The sequence below is a fragment of the Bufo bufo genome, chromosome 5 (assembly GCF_905171765.1).
Source record: "Bufo bufo chromosome 5, aBufBuf1.1, whole genome shotgun sequence".
Classification (NCBI taxonomy): Eukaryota; Metazoa; Chordata; class Amphibia; order Anura; family Bufonidae; genus Bufo; species Bufo bufo.
In genome coordinates, this window is record NC_053393.1 from 257,516,681 (window position 1) to 257,532,712 (window position 16,032).

The window sequence follows — 16,032 nt, forward strand, 5'->3', positions numbered from 1 at the left end:
GGCCCGCGGGCGGGGGTGGTCTCGGCCTCCCCGATTCCTGCCCGCCGCCGCGGTGACTCTAGATAACCTCGGGCCGATCGCACGTCCCCGTGACGGCGACGATCCATTCGGATGTCTGCCCTATCAACTTTCGATGGTACTTTCTGCGCCTACCATGGTGACCATGGGTAACGGGGAATCAGGGTTCGATTCCGGAGAGGGAGCCTGAGAAACGGCTACCACATCCAAGGAAGGCAGCAGGCGCGCAAATTACCCACTCCCGACTCGGGGAGGTAGTGACGAAAAATAACAATACAGGACTCTTTCGAGGCCCTGTAATTGGAATGAGTACACTTTAAATCCTTTAACGAGGATCTATTGGAGGGCATGTCTGGTGCCAGCAGCCACAGTGAGAGGAGGTGTGTCTGTTGAGCTCCTGAAACTTCCAGTGCAGGCCTCTCTGGGGAGTTTCTTAACACCTGCTCCCCAGGAGGAGTTCCAGACTTGTGGGGAGTTTTTTCCACCTCTCCCCAGCCCAGGCCCTGCCTCTCCCTAGGGAGCTGGTAGGGACCTGGGCCATGAGCTTACGCTCAGGCAAGGCCCAGGATCCTGCTTCCCGGGGTAGGCCGGCGGGGAGTAGGGGAGGTGAACTACCGGCCTCAGCATCATCATCATCATCATCATCATCATCAGCCTCCCTGGGGCCTGGAAGATCTGGCAGGTATGAAGTCTGTGGAGCCCCTGCAACCCCAGGGAGTGAAAAGAGCTCCACAGAAGCCATTTCCATCTGCGGCAAGAGAGGGGTGAGTGCTCCTGGAGGGAAGCCAGGGCCAGCAGTCGCTGGGTGGGGCGAGATGAAGCCCGGTGAGCCAGCTACTACCTTTGGCTCCCGCATTCTGGCATACCTCAGGGAGTACGAGGACCTTGGTAAGACCTTGAAAGGGCTCCGGGAGGAGCTGAAGGTGGAGAGGTTCAAGGCGGACAGAGCCTCTAGAAGCCGTCGCCCGGAGATCTCCGCCAGAATTAAAAAACTCAAGGCGGAGGTAACCAAGCTGGAAGAGAGAAGGGCTTGCATCCTTTCAAATGGTGGGCTTTTCCAGGAAAAACTCCTGAATGAGGCGCGGTTTGCAGAGATGGCGGTTGGCAAAAAAACGGAGATGGAAATATCGGATGCAGAGGAGGAGGAGGAATCCGGGGCCAGGAGGACCTCGTCTGTCGGGTCTTCGTTGCTGCCGGAGCAAGTCAGCCTGCCCCCCACTAGCTCAGATGATGAGGACACCGACGGTGAGAGCAGTGGTGTGGGGGGGCAGCTGATGGAGCAGATTAGAATGCTGGAGTCCCCAAGGGTGCACATGGACAACATGGTCTTTGGGGACGAATTGTTGACAGACGAGGCTGGTCCCAAGAGGGGAAGGACAAAGGAAAAGAAGAAGAAAGACAGTGTGGGTGAGACCAAAATGATTTTCGTTCCTTACCAAATGCGCTCTGGGCCGGCTGCAAAGTCGGCTCAGGGCGCAGACCCCGTCAACCTCCCAGTCCCGGTCTCTGAAGTGGGATCGGGACGTAGAGGCGGGGAGAGCAAAAGACTTAAGATGGCGCCGGACGCCATCCTCGCTGGTAGCGAGGGTGGCGTGGAAGAGATGATAGCATCGAGAGAGGGGGGGGAGGAGGGAGCGCTCCGGTGCGGCGGTTGGCCACGCCCACTGCTGCCGCGGTCTCCGGTACACTAAGTCAGTGCGCTGTGGATCTGCAGTGGAGTGGGGTGGTTGCCGCTGAGGCGGGTGCGCGTCCTGACTCCCCCCATACCCGAGCTCCTGCTGCTCCCTCTGGTGCCACTGCCTCCGCTGTGCCCGCGGCCCCGCCCACCAGTGCTAAGGTATTGGTGGCGGGGAGCGGCGCTGCTGGAGCCGGGGGTGGACCGGGGGGCATAAGGGAAAGCGTGTCGGAGGGCGTGGCCAAAGGTGCCTCCGGAAGTATGTGTGCGATGGAGAAGATCGTCGCGAAATCCTGTGCTCCAGAGATTGGAGGACTTACTGAGGGCAGCCCTCATGAGGCTGAATTGGTAGGGGAGGCTATTGATGTTATGGATAGTCTCCCGGGTGCCGCCGGTCTCGCGGCCCCTGTGGCCCCGCCCACTGGAGTAACTGTATCGGTGGCCGGGGGCGGCGCTGCAGGGGAGGTGGGTGGGGTGGCGGACCCGGGAGATAGTGTCAATATGATCGGGACTGCTGGGGACAGTGGTGCTGCAAAGCAGCAGCCCTCAGAGGAAAAGAAAATTAAAAAAGGATATGTTTCCCCTGGCGGGGTAGACAGGTATGTGGCCACGGGGTACCTTTCCTCTGTCTCTGCCCTCTCTTCCGGCGATGAATTAAGCGTTGGGGGCGGGGGGCCTGTGGTGGTCCGGGCTCAGGTCTTGGGGGCTACAGGTAGTCAGGGGGAAGGCATGAAGAATAAGGAAGGTATCGCTGGTAATGAAGTTATTGTTAATGATGTAAATGATGTCACTGTTAATGATGTCACTGTTAGTTCTAAGGTCCCAACTGGCCCAGCGGTGTGCGTGGAGGGACCCCCAGATTTGGTGGTGTTGGAGTCCTCAGTTGCGCCCTCTGCTGTGCCCGCGGTCGGGGGGGCTGTGGGGGTGGTGGCTGGCAGAGCGCCGGTAGCTGGAAAAGTTGCTGGTGCGCTGGTCGGTGCCCTCGCAGTCCCTGCTGCCCCTGGGTCGTGTGAGGTCAGGGACCTTGTTGGGACTGAGGCGTCGGGCCCTGGCGGCGGGGCGGGTACGGGGGTTAGACCAGCTGCTGGGAAAGTGGCTGGCCCCCCTCGTGTCACCCCCCCGGGGGGATCTAGTGCATCACAGGTGGTAGGTAGTTTGGTGGGGGAGGGTGGGCCCGGTCTGACTGCCCCTCCTGCGTCCGTGACACCTGGCAGGAGTTATGCCAGCGTGGCGGGGGCTGCAGGGGGGGGGGGGGTCGTCCTCCATTGTCCTCCTCATTTCCAAATACTGGTGACGGTAACTTGCAGCGGCAACTTCTAGAGGCTTTAAGGAGAGGGAAAAGTTCCATTATGGTAGGGGGGCAGCAGGTAGATCTGTCCTTTTGGGTAGACAGGCATGGCCTGCGTGCCTTCCGAGAGCAAGTTTCGAGCGAGACCACCTGGTCCTCACCTACAACCGGCCCCGGGACGACCAGACGGAATGTTGTCTGTCTGAAGTGGAGAGGCGATGAAGCCTGCCCTACCAGGAAAAGGGTGGCGGAGCTTCTCTTTCAGATGGGCATCAGGGCGTGTGATATCTTTGCCCTGATACATCCGTTTGGTACCCGGGAGTTTGATGTCAGCTTTGCCCGGCCCGAGGGCCTTGAGCTCTTCTGGTCTGGGTATGAGCTGGCAAAGGACCTGCCGGATTGGAAAGGGTTTTTCGTGCAAGCGATAACCCGGCAGAGTGAGGTCAAGAAGGTGACCGTTTTGACCCGTAATGAGTCACTTTCTTGTATAGACATCTTAACGTGGTTGAGCAGGTACGGGGAAGTCCAGGGTCTTCCTAGTAAGAACCTAGACGAGTACGGCATCTGGTCGGGTGCCTGGACGTTTCAGATGAAGTTGAAGCGTTCCGGGGGGTCAGTTTCCCACATACCATCTTCTGCTTTTCTCGGAAGGGATAGAATCATGGTGTTCTACAGGGGACAGCCTAAGCTGTGTTACAAGTGCGGCAGCCCTTCACACTTTAGTGCCAGCTGCCAAGTGCAGAAGTGCGCATTGTGTGGGGGTGAGGGTCATCTAGCTGCATCTTGTAAACAGATTAGATGTAACCTGTGTGGTGAGCTAGGTCATCCATTCAGCCGTTGCCCTCGCTCTATTGCTAACGTGGCTCGTGCACGCGCAGAGGTGGCCCGGGAGGCAGCCGCGGCCGAGGCGAGTAAAACTGGCGAAGGTAGTAGAGCAGAGGGGTCAGTGAAGAAGAAGGTTAGTCCGTCCCAGCAGAGGCGGAATGAGAGGCGTCAAATGGAGAGGGAACGGACGGAACCCCGTCCTGGGGTGATGTCTGTTCCCTCCCAGGAGGCTGCCTCTCCTGGCACTGAGACCCTGGGGGTAACGGCGGTGAATAAGGAACTCAGGAGACTGGCCCGTTCCGAGGAGTCTCTGTCCTCCTGCTACGAAAGTGCGTCAGAGGGGGATGCGACAGAGCCAAATAAAAGGAAATGTCTGACCAAAATAAGATCTAGCCCGGCCAGTGTTGCCAGGGAAGGTGAAGCCAGCTCCTCCCTGGATCTCTCCAATCCTGGTTCTCTTCCCCTGGATCTTTCCAACCGGTACCTCATCTTGGATGAGATCTCCGCCTCCACTCCTGATGGGGAGGAGGTTGAAGGTGGGGTGCCGGAGGGGCAAGAGAAGGAGCCTCAAGAAGGGCCCGCGCCTCTCCCTGGTGGGGATGCAGGGTCCTCAGGGGTAGAGGCGGGTCCAGCCATTGGAAATGGGAACGACAAGGGTGGTGCGGAGGGGGAGTTGGGGGTGACCAATGTGATGGACACCACCACCTCTCTTAAAAGAAACCGGACCACCTTAGAGGACAGCCCCGGGAAGGGTAAGAATAAGAAGAAGAAAGATAAGAAAGGGAAAAGGAGGGGGAGGAGGTAGGCCGTCTAACTTAATCACCCTTTATGGCGGCACTCACTCCGTTGACTCTGGCGACTATTAATGTCGCCAGTATCAAGTCAGATGCGGCTAGATTCGCAGCCTTTGATTTTCTCAGCCGAATTGAAGCTGACATTTTATTCTTGCAAGAGACCAGGCTGCCAAATTTGGCGGCCATACATAAAGCAAAAAAGGAGTGGAGGTTAGGTCCATCATATTGGTCTCTTGCGGCTGAGCCGTATAGCGGAGTGGCGGTGCTTTTTACCGCACCAGTAGAAAGCAGACAGGTGATCGAGTTAGAAATGGGAAGGTGCCTGATCTTAGATGTCCTCATGAGGGGACAGGAACTTCGTTTAATAAACATCTATGGTCCCCAAACCAAGTGGGACCGGAAGAGTCTCTTCATGAGGATAAAACCCTTCCTTTTTACGAGTCGGCAGGTGATCTTTGGCGGGGACTTCAATACAATCACGAGGTCCCAAGATAGGGGAGGCGCCAAAGATCGGCTGGATTATGATAGTATAGCCCTGAATAGCATAGCTAGTGAGGCTCGCCTGGTGGATGTCCACATTAGGCACACCCCAGGTCACGGTGGGTTCACTTTCTTCCGAGGTAGCCAGACTAGGTCTAGAATAGACAGGTTTTTTTTAAAGGAGGAGACTACTTTTTCACCCTTAAAGGTTGTTGAAGTGGAATTCTCCGATCACTGTCTAATTATGTTTTCTTTGAATGTTTCAGAGTCCCCCCAAATGGGAAGGGGTTATTGGAAGCTAAATTCGGCCCTCCTGGAGGAAGCAGAGGTGAGACAATCCTTTGAGGACTTTCTTCAGAGTCAGGTAGATATGCTGGACCTATGTGACACTAAGTCTGAGTGGTGGGAGATGTTCAAAGAACGGGTAGCACAATTCTTCCGTCAGCTCTCGAGCCTCAGGTCCCTGGACAGGTACCGCTTGTATCAGGGTCTGAGGAGGAAACTCGAACATCTGGTCTCGACTGGGGGTAGCCGAGAGGAGACCTCCAGGGTGAAATCCTTGCTTAGGAGGTGCCAGTATGATAGACACGCATCCTTGGTTTTTGAGAGGGATTTCGGGAGGTACCGCTCGCCCGACCCCTACAGAAACTGTAAGATGTCAGTGAAGAGTAAACTGGTGACGGGTCTGATTGATGGTACAGGATCTCTGAATCGGTCCAGATCAGGGATCTTGGAAGTCGTCGGATCTTTCTACTCGCACCTCTTGGGGAGGAGGGATCTGGATCGGGACAAGATTTCGGCTTTCCTGACCGAGGCCATCCCTGAGTCAGGAGCTCATCTCTCTCTTGGCGCTTTGACAGAAGAGATTAGAAAGGAGGAAGTTATCCTGGCGGTGGAAGGGTTAGCTCTGAAGAAGTCGCCAGGCCCGGATGGCTTAACATCCGAGTTTTATAAGGCCTTTAAGGACTCTTTATGTCCCCTCTTGACTGAGGTATTCAATGAGTGTTTATCCTCGGGCACTCTGCCTCAGTCAATGAGGAGGTCAGCCCTGATCCTTCTGTCAAAAGGTAAGGATCCGAGCCGTATTGAGAATTGGCGTCCCATAGCGCTTCTCAATACGGACAGGAAGATTCTGGCCAGGATACTGTTTAATCGGTTGGTGGAGTTTGCACCCCGGCTTCTTTCGGGCACCCAACATTGCTCTGTTCCAGGCCGGAGCACTTTTAGTGCTGTACTCGGTGTCAGAGAGGCAGTGGAGCAGAGTAGGGCGGGTGGCTGGAAGGGGTACTTGCTGTCCTTGGATCAAGCAAAGGCCTTTGATCGGGTTAATCACGAGTACCTCTGGTCGGTCCTTCTGAGATATGGCCTGCCGGAGGGGTTTGTCAATTGGTTAAAGATCTTATACTCAGGGGCAGAGAGTTTCCCGCTGGTGAATGGTTGGTCGGGCAATTCCTTTGAGGTCGGGTCTGGAGTCCACCAGGGTTGTCCGTTGAGCCCGCTTTTATACGTGTTCGCGATTGATCCTCTTCTAAAGAGGCTTGATCGTGGACCGTTGGCGGGAGTTAGGATGGATCCGGCGGTGCCAGAAGCCACTCTTAGGGTTGTGGCGTACGCTGACGATGTCACTATTTTCGTGTCCTCGAGAGAGGAGGCGGAATATGTGATGTCTGAGGTGGGGCACTACTCGGAGGCTTCCGGGTCGTTGATCAACCGGGATAAGTGTGAGAGTCTCTGGCTGGGAGGCGGAGATCCATCTTTTGTTCTCCCGGACACCCTTCCAGAGCCCCAGCCGTCAGCTAAAATCTTAGGTGTGCATTTTTGTCATGGGGATTACCCCACTCAAAATTGGGATGGCAGGCTTAAGATCGCCGCTCAGAAGGTCGACCAGTGGAAGGGTTGGTCCTTGACCCTCAGGGAAAGGGTGAGCCTGATCAAAACTTACCTTCTCCCTTTGCTGATCTATTTGGCCAGTGTATGTATCCTGCCAGAGCCTCTCTGGACTCGGGTCTACAGCCTGTTCTTCCAACTGTTATGGGGGAATAGGCTGAACCTAGTCAAGAGGGAAGTGACTTATCGCACGAGGAGACTAGGGGGGTTGGGTATGGTCAACCCCGTGGTGTTCCTTGTGAACACCTTTGTTAAGATCAACCTAGCAGACCTCTGGAAGGAGAGGGCTCCTCCGTGGATAGTCTCTTGCAGGGGTTGGTTTCGGCCTTTCTTCCAGCAATGGGAGACTGGAGGGCGTGTGAAGGATTTGCGTACGCCGCACGGATATCTCCCGGCTTATGTCACCCCGACTCTGAAGGTGATCCGCCGGTGGGGTTTGGAGGTGAGGGAGATCAGGACCCTGTCAAGGAGATCCCTTGACGAGAGGGTCTTGTTGACCCACTTCCAAAAGCCCCTGGCCCTTAAGGATTGCCCAAGTCGGGATCTAGACGGGGGGTTGCAGTTGTTAAATTCAGCAAGGATCTCCTTGAAGTATTGGGACTTGACTTGGCGCTGCTTTCACGGGAAGATGTATGTGAGGGACAACCTGAAGTATAGGAACTCTGAGGAAAGGGGTTTGCCCCCGGGAGGAGTGTGGCTCTGCATTAGAAAGCATGGAGCACTTCCTGCTTCAGTGTCCCTTTAATACAGAAGTGTACAAACGGGTGGGAGCCTCCATCGGCTGGCCTAGGCTGGCCGACCTCTCCTATGCGGAGTGGGCCTATGGAATGTTCAAAGGCCTGGGTAGGAGGGACCCTTGCACTGCGTTTTTAGTTAGCATAGTGGTTAGGTTTTTCACGTGGAATGCACGGTGTTTAGTGACCACTCAACAGAAAGTCCTCCCTGTGGAAGAGGTATGTAAGAACATCCAAGGTGACCTGGGGAAGGTCCGTTCTCTTGAGTGCGAAAGACTGGGTACTGATGGAGTCTCTTACCTCTGGAGGGGCTTCACCTTCGATGTGCCTTAGTCAAGTAGTACTCCTTCCTGGTGGTGGGCTAATGCTGGCACATTAGAATTTTTGTTTTGAAAAAGGAAAAAAGTTTTTGAAGAAGGGTTTCAGGTAAACTGAACCTAGGCCTTCGGGTAATGTCATTAATGTTGTTATTTGTAGGTGTTATTATTGGAATATTGTGTATATTGTATATATTGTATAATTCGTGTTATAGTAGGGTAAGAGGGTTGTAGTTAGGTTGGGTGGGCAGGGGAGGGGGGGGTTATTTGTGTGGGGAGGCCTGCATCCAGCCCTGGACTATGCGGACATGGGAGGACATGGGGCGAGGGGCTGGATGTGGGTGGTGGTGGAGGGCTGGCCTCGGACTATGCGGACATGCAACAGACATGAGGCGGAGGTCAGCCCTGGGTATTTAGGGGAGGTGGAAGATAATCAATTTTGTTAGGGATAGAGTAGGATAAGTGAGCTATGCTTATAGGTGTATTATGTTATTTATTATAAAAAGGTGATGGGGGGAAAAAAAAAAAAAAAAAATTATATTATTGGATTCATTTTGTTTGACAAGTTGTCTTTGATTTTTGTTTTATTATATTTCTTTAGCTTTGTTTTATTCTATTTTTTTTGTATTTGGTATATATTGTATATATTGTATATAGGGTTTCAGTCAGACCGGATGGTTAAGTTTCCTTTTGTTTTTGTGTCTGGTTACTAACTTCTTTCTTTTAGTTTTTCTTTAGGCATGTATGAAGAAAGAAAGGAGTATGAATGAAGCTGGGCCAGTTTGGGTTTTATGCGTTATGTATAATGCTGTGTTGTGTTTGTATTTTACTATGGCAAGGTTTTGTATTTTTGTATAAAATTTAATAAAAAAGAGTAGGAGGTGTTTCCCTTGAGCTCCTGAACATCCGAAGCACAGGCCTTCCTGGGGATTTTCCTACCATCTGTTCCCTAGGAGGAGTTCCAGACCTGCGGGGAGTTCTCTACCACCTCTCCCCAGCCCAGGCCCTGCCTCTCTCTAGGGAGTTTGGCAGGGTCCTGCGGTTATGTCATCCCGCAAGGGTGCCCCTGCTCCCCGACTTGGTTCGGAGGGGAGCATGGACGTACGGCGACCGACCCTGAAAGACGGCGGCGAGGGGGTAGGAACAACTGGACGCGGAAGTAGCCAAGTCCCCCCTGAGGACCCGAGGACGTCAGGAAGGAAAGATCTACCAGCAAGAGGCCGAGAGGTGTCGTCCCAGGTAGGATGGGGGTCCCGGTGGGAGGGAGAGAGCACCCTCACCTATAGCTCTCGTGTAGCGGCCCGCCTACGGGAATATGATGCGCTGGGACGGCACCTCAAAGCCGTAAAGAAGGAGTTGAAGGAGACAAGGGCCAGATCCACCATCTCCTCTAATTCAAAGAGGCCCTCCCTCAGAGAGAAGATTAGGGTCCTGAAAGAGGACCTGGAGGCCTCTCTGAGGCAGCAAGAGCAATTACTGGAGGGAAGTGGTCCCTTCAGGGAAAAACTTGAAAATGGGGATCGGTTCAGGGAGATGGAGGCTGTGAGGAGAGGGGAGCCGTGCGGGGGTGCGGAGAGCGAGGAGGAGGAGTTAGAAATGGACTCCGAATCTCTGGCATCCCAAGCAGGCCCCCAGTCCTTGCAGCCTGAACCGGCCCTCCAAGTAACCCCAGTGATGGAGGGGTACAGTGGCATTCCGCCGGAGCAGGAGCAAATGCACTTACCTGCGTTACCATCTACAGATGAGACATCAGCCATGGAGAGTAGCAGTGAGGATCCCGGTTTGTTGAGAGAAATCCGAATGCTGGAATCGCCAGCGATGGACCTTCAAGGTTTTGCCTTTGGAGAAGACCTGCTGGGCGAGGACGAGGACGAGAAAGGTGGCAAGAAGAAAAAAAAGAAAAACAGCAAGAAGCAAAAAAACATCCAGACTCGTTTGGTCTATACACGCTTGGTGGAGGCTGAAAAGTCTTCACCAGGTGTGTATCCCACTAAACTCCCTGTCTCGGCATCTGGGTGGTGTCTGAGCGGAGGAGCGGGGAGATTGTGCTGCCCAAAATGGCGCCGGACGCCATCCTTGCATGTGGAGGCAGGGAGGAGGTGCATGTGGAAGGAGGGAACCAGCAGCCATGTATTGAAAGTGGAGGGGGTGGGCAGGAAAATCGGGGGGCCCCGCCCACCGCCCTGTCGGCCACTCCGTCCGCCGCTTTAGCTACCGCCCTGCCTGCCGTCCCGGTGTGTAGGGTGGTGCTGGGGCGGTGTGATGACGAGGTCACCGTCCCTCCTACACAGGGCGGTGATAGCTCTGGGTCCCCGCCTGCAGCTGCAAACGTGCGGTGGGGATCAAAGGAGGCGGCGGTGGACGCCGCGGGGGCGTGACCGGGGCGTGGCCGGGGCGTGGCCTGTTACGTTACCGGGGGCGTGGCCGGGGGTGTGTCTGGGGGTCCGTCCGGGCATCCTCCTGTCGGCGCACATGTGGGCGTGGCCGGGGGGTGCCCGGTCGTGCTTCTGGACGCGCCTCTGAAGCTGAGAGTGTGGATACGGGCAGTAAGCGCCTGCGTACAGGAGAGTCGGGTGCCGGGGCAACTGGGGTAGATATGTCTGCAGTGCCCCGGTTCAACGAAGAAAGGTTTTATTTTGCCGGAGCAAGCGGCCAGGTACATTGCCGCTGGACACGCCGCCTCTGTCTCCGCCTCCTCCTCCAGCGCTGAATTAAGTGCTGGGGAGGGGGGGAGTGTGGTAATCAGAGCCCAGGTCTTAAGGGCAGGGGGGGGCTTGGCCAGTGGCAATGAAGGAAGCAGGGGGTACAGTAAGAACAGTAGGAATAATAAGAGTAATAGTAATAAAGTAAATAATAAAGTGAGAGATAACAAGATGAATGAAAATAATATGACACCTGCTGTTAAACCACCTGCTGCACCAGCTGTCCCAGCAGGAAGAAAGGGTGCATGTGAGCAGGGGGGTGGTAGGGGTGTTGGTGGAGGTGCTACATCTGGTCCCAAAGGTGGGATGGATGCTGGGGGTCAGCGGGCCGTCGCTGAAAAAGCGGTGGCTGCGGCTCCTGTTATCCGCCCTCCGGAGGGATCCGGTGTGGCACCTGGTATTAGTGTAGTGGGGGGGGGCCGGTTCGGTTGCCCCTCCTGCGGCCGTAACACCTGGCAGAAGTTATGCCAGTGTGGCTGCGGCCGTGGGGGGGGAGGGGCTGTCCTCGTTGGCTTCCTCATTCCCGGGAGTCGCGGTTGGTGACTTGCAGCGGCGGCTCCTGGAGACCCTCAAAAGGGGGGAGAGTTCGATGATAGTAGAGGGTGAGAAAGTGGACCTATCCTTATGGATAGACAGGCACGGCCTGCGAGCTTTCCGAGAGGAAAGGGGGGGCGAGACCACCTGGTCCCTGCCCACAACCGGCCCTGGGACCAGACGGAATGTAGTCTGTCTCAAGTGGAGAAGCAATGATGCCTGCCCTACAAGGAAAAGGGTGGTGGAGCTCCTGCTTGGGATGGGTTTCAGGGTGGTTGACATCTTCGCCCTGATACATCCCTATGGTTCCAAGGAGTTCGACATCAGCTTTGCCCGGCCGGAGGGCCTAGAGCTTTTCTGGTCCGGGTATGAGCTGGTGAAGAACTTACCGGATTGGAAGGGGTTTTTCGCCCAGGCGATAACCCGTCAGAACAACGTCAAGAAAGTGACCGTTTTGACCCGTAACGAATCGCTTTCTTACCGTTGATATTCTGACCTGGCTTAGCAGGTACGGTGACGTCCAGGGTGTACCATCCAAAAACCTGGATGAATTTGGCATTTGGTCGGGAGCCTGGACTTTCAATGTGAAGTTGAAATGTCTGGGAAGTACGGTTTCCCACATTCCATCCTCTGCCTTCATCGGTCGGGATAGGATTCTTGTTTTCTACAGGGGGCAGCCTAAGCTCTGTCACAAGTGCGGCAGCCCTTCACACTTCAGCGCCAGCTGCCAAGTGCAGAAGTGCGCGTTGTGTGGAGGGACAGGTCACCTTGCCGCATCTTGCAAGGAGATTAGGTGCAACCTGTGTGGTGTGCTCGGACACCCATTTAGTCGTTGTCCCCTCTCAGAGGTTAATGCGGCCCGAGCTCACGCAGGAGTGGGTCGGGAGGTCCCTTCGGCTGAGGCGGGTGCTGGCGGAGACAGTCGAGTTGAGGGGTCAGTGAAGACCAAGAGCGGTCCGTCCCGGCAGAGGCGGAGGGAGAGACGCCAGGCGGAGAGGGAACAGAAGGAACCCCGCCACAATGGGGTGATGTCTGCCCCTCCCCAAGTGGCTGACTCCCGTAGTTCGGAGACCCTAGGGGACAGGGAGCTAAGTGCGGAAATCAAGAGACTAGACCGAGCCGATGGGACCCAGTCTTCGCTCTACGAAAGCGCAGCAGAGGGTAGTGAGACTGGGTCCTATACCAACAGACGGAAACGGTACTCAAAAAAGAGAACGAGCCCGACCAAAGTAGCCAGGGAAGGCGTAACTGGCTCCCCTCTTGAGCTCTCCAACCGGTATCTCACTTTGGATGAGACCTCCGCCTCCTCTTCATCCGGGGAGGAGGTAAGAAGTGGGGTACCGGAGACGAAGGTGGGAGAGCTTCCAGGAGGCCCCGTGCCCCTCTCTGGTGTGGATGTAAGGTCCCCAGAAGAGGAGGCAAACCCGATTCCCGGAACTAAGAAAGGCAGGGGCGATACGCAAGAGGGAGCGGTGGTGACAGAAGGTATGGACACCACCGTCTCTCTCAAAAGAGGTCATGCCGCCTTAGAGGATAGCCCCGGGAGGAGTAGGAAGGGTGGGAAGGATGGAGGACATTCAGCTTAAACACCAAGTATGGCGGTACCCACTCAGCTCACACTGGCGACCATTAATGTCGCCAGCGTTAAATCTGATGCGCTCGCTACGCAGCGTTTGATTTTTTCAGCCGTGTTGAAGCTGACGTTTTATTTTTGCAGGAGACCAGACTGTCAAACTTGGCAGAAATCCACAAGGCAAAGAGGGAGTGGAGATCTGGGCCCTCCTTCTGGTCTCTTGCGGCTGAGCCGTATAGCGGAGTGGCGGTCCTTTTCACCGTACCGGTAGAATGCCGACGGGTGGTTGAGCTGGAAATGGGGAGGTGTTTGATCTTGGATATCCTCATGAAGGGACAGGAACTGCGCCTAATTAATATCTATGGGCCCCAGTCCAAGTGGGACAGGAAATGTCTCTTTATGAGGTTTAAGCCTTTCCTTTTTACAAGCTGGCAAGTGGTCTTTGGTGGGGACTTTAACACCATCGTAAGGTCCCAAGATAGGGGAGGCACCAGAGACCGGCTGGCTTATGACAGTATAGCTCTAAACAGCATAGCTAGTGAGGCTCGTCTGGTGGATGTCCACATCAGGCACACCCCAGACCACGGGGGTTTCACTTATTATAGAGGAGATAGGATTAGGTCTAGAATAGACAGGTTTTTTTTAAAGGAGGAAGCTACCTTCTCGCCCTTAAGGGTTGTGGAGGTAGAATTCTCTGATCACTGTCTGATTATGTTTTCTCTGAATATTTCAGAATCCCCCCAAATGGGAAGAGGTTACTGGAAGCTGAATGCAGGAGTCCTGGAGGAAGCAGAGGTGAGACAATCCTTTGAGGACTTTCTTCAGAGTCAGGTAGCTTTGCTGGATCTCTGTGACACTAAGTCAGAGTGGTGGGAGGTATTCAAAGACCGGGCTGCAAAGTTCTTCCGCCAGCTCTCGAGCCTCAGGTCTCTGGACAGGTACCGTCTGTATCAGAGTCTGAGGAGGAAACTCGAAGATCTGGTCTCGACTGGAGGTAGCCGCGAGGATATCTCCAGGGTGAAATCTTTGCTCAAGAGGTGCCAGTATGATAGACACGCATCTTTGGTTTTTGAGAGGGACTTCGGGAGGTACCGCTCGCCCGACCCCTACAGAAACTGTAAGATGTCAGTGAAGAGTAAGTTAATAACAGGACTGGTTGATGGTACGGGGTCTCTGAACAGGTCCAGATCAGGGATCCTGGAAGTCGTCAGATCCTTTTACTTGTGCCTCTTGGGGAAGAGGGATCTAGATCGGGACAAGATGTCGGCTTTCCTGGCTGAAATCACCCCTGAGTCAGAAGCTCACCTCTCTTTTGACGTTTTGGAAGAAAAGATCAGAAAGGAGGAAGTTATCCTGGCGGTGGAAGGGTTAGCTCTGAAGAAGTCGCCAGGCCCGGATGGCTTAACATCCGAGTTTTATAGGACCTTTAAGGACTCTTTATGTCCCCTCTTGACTGAGGTTTTCAATGAGTGTCTATCCTCGGGCACTCTGCCTCAGTCAATGAGGAGGTCAGCACTGATCCTTCTATCAAAGGGTAAAGATCCGAGCCGTATTGAGAACTGGCGTCCCATAGCACTTCTCAATACGGACAGAAAGATTCTGGCCAAGATACTGTTTAACAGGCTGGTGAAGTTCTCGCCTCAACTTCTTTCGGTGGCTCAGCATTGCTCAGTTCCAGGCCGCAGCACTTTTAGTGCTGTCCTCGGTGTCCGAGAGGCAGTGGAACAGAGTAGGGCAGGCCACTGGAGGGGGTACATGCTGTCCTTAGATCAAGCAAAGGCGTTTGATCGGGTTAACCACGAGTACCTCTGGTCGGTCCTTCTGAAGTATGGCCTGCCGGGGGGGTTTGTCGATTGGTTAAAGATCTTGTATGCGGGGGCGGAGAGTTTCCCGCTTGTGAACGGTTGGTCTGGCTGCCCTTTTGAGGTTGGGTCTGGCGTTCGCCATGGTTGTCCTTTGAGCCCGCTTTTATACGTGTTCGCGATTGATCCCTTTCTTAAGAGGGTCAATCGTGGACCGTTGGCGGGAGTCGGGATGGATCCGGCGGCGCCGGAAGCCACTCTGAGGACAGTAGCGTACGCTGACGATGTCACCATTTTCGTGTCCTCGAAAGGGGAGGCGGAATACGTGATGTCTGAGGTGGACCGCTACTCGGAGGCATCCGGGTCCATGATTAACCGGGATAAGTGTGAGAGTCTCTGGCTGGGAGGGGGTGATCCAGCTTTCGATCTCCCGGACACCCTCCCAGAGCCCCAGTCGTCAGCCAAAGTCCTAGGCATCCATTTCGGCCATGGGGATTATCCCACCCAAAATTGGGACGACAGGCTTAAGATCGCCGCTCAGAAGGTCGACCAGTGGAAGGGCTGGTCTTTGACCCTCAGGGAAAGGGTGCACCTGATCAAAGCTTTTCTGCTCCCTTGGCTGATCTATTTGGGCAGTGTGTGTATCTTGCCAGAGCCTCTCTGGACTCGGGTTTACAGTCTGTTCTTCCAGCTCTTATGGGGGAATAGACTGAACCTGATCAAGAGGGAGGTGACTTACCGCACGAGGAGACTAGGGGGGTTATCTATGGTCAACCCCGTGGTGTTTCTTGTAAACACATTTGTTAAGGTAAATCTGGCAAACCTCTGGATGGAGAGGGCTTCTCCGTGGGTAGTCTCCTGCCGGGGGTGGTTTCGGCCTTTCTTCCAGGAATGGGAGACGGGAGGGCAAGTGAAGGACTTGCGTACGCCTCACGGATATCTTCCGGCTTATGTCACCCCGATTCTGAAGGTAATCCGCCGGTGGGGTTTGGAGGTAGGGGAAATCAGGACTCTGTCAAGGAGGTCCCTTGACGAGAGGGTCTTGTTGTCCCACTTCCAGAAGCCCCTGGCCCTCAGGGATTGCCCAAGCCGGGATCTAGACAAGGGGTTACAGTTGCTAAATTCTGCAAGGATCCCCTTGAAGTTTTGGGACTTGGCTTGGCGCTGCTTTCACGGGAGGCTGTATGTAAGGGACAATCTAAAGTACAGGAACTCTGATGAAAGGGGTTGTCCCCGGGAGGAGTGCGGCTCCATACTGGAAAGTATGGAGCACTTCCTGCTTCAGTGTCCCTTTAATACAGAGGTGTACAAACGGGTGGGAGCTTCCATTGGCTGGCCTAGGCTAGCCAGCCTCTCCTACGCGGAGTGGGCCTATGGAGTGCTCAGAGACCTGGGAAGAAGGG

At 54.8% G+C, this 16,032-nt stretch overlaps 1 long non-coding RNA gene across 3 annotated transcripts in view; it reads left to right on the top strand.

Annotated features, from left to right (window-relative positions):
* The first annotated feature begins 38 nt into the window (after positions 1-38).
* The window catches only part of LOC121001911, a 17,293-nt gene continuing 1,299 nt past the window's right edge, over positions 39-16,032 (top strand). Inside the window, exon 1 of one of the 3 annotated variants that reach the window (XR_005779178.1) lies at positions 39-52. This is a non-coding gene — a long non-coding RNA (uncharacterized LOC121001911). Of the gene's footprint in view, positions 53-366; positions 389-1,681; positions 1,694-16,032 lie in introns of those variants that run through there. The other 2 variants (XR_005779180.1, XR_005779179.1) reach the window with 2 other exon arrangements.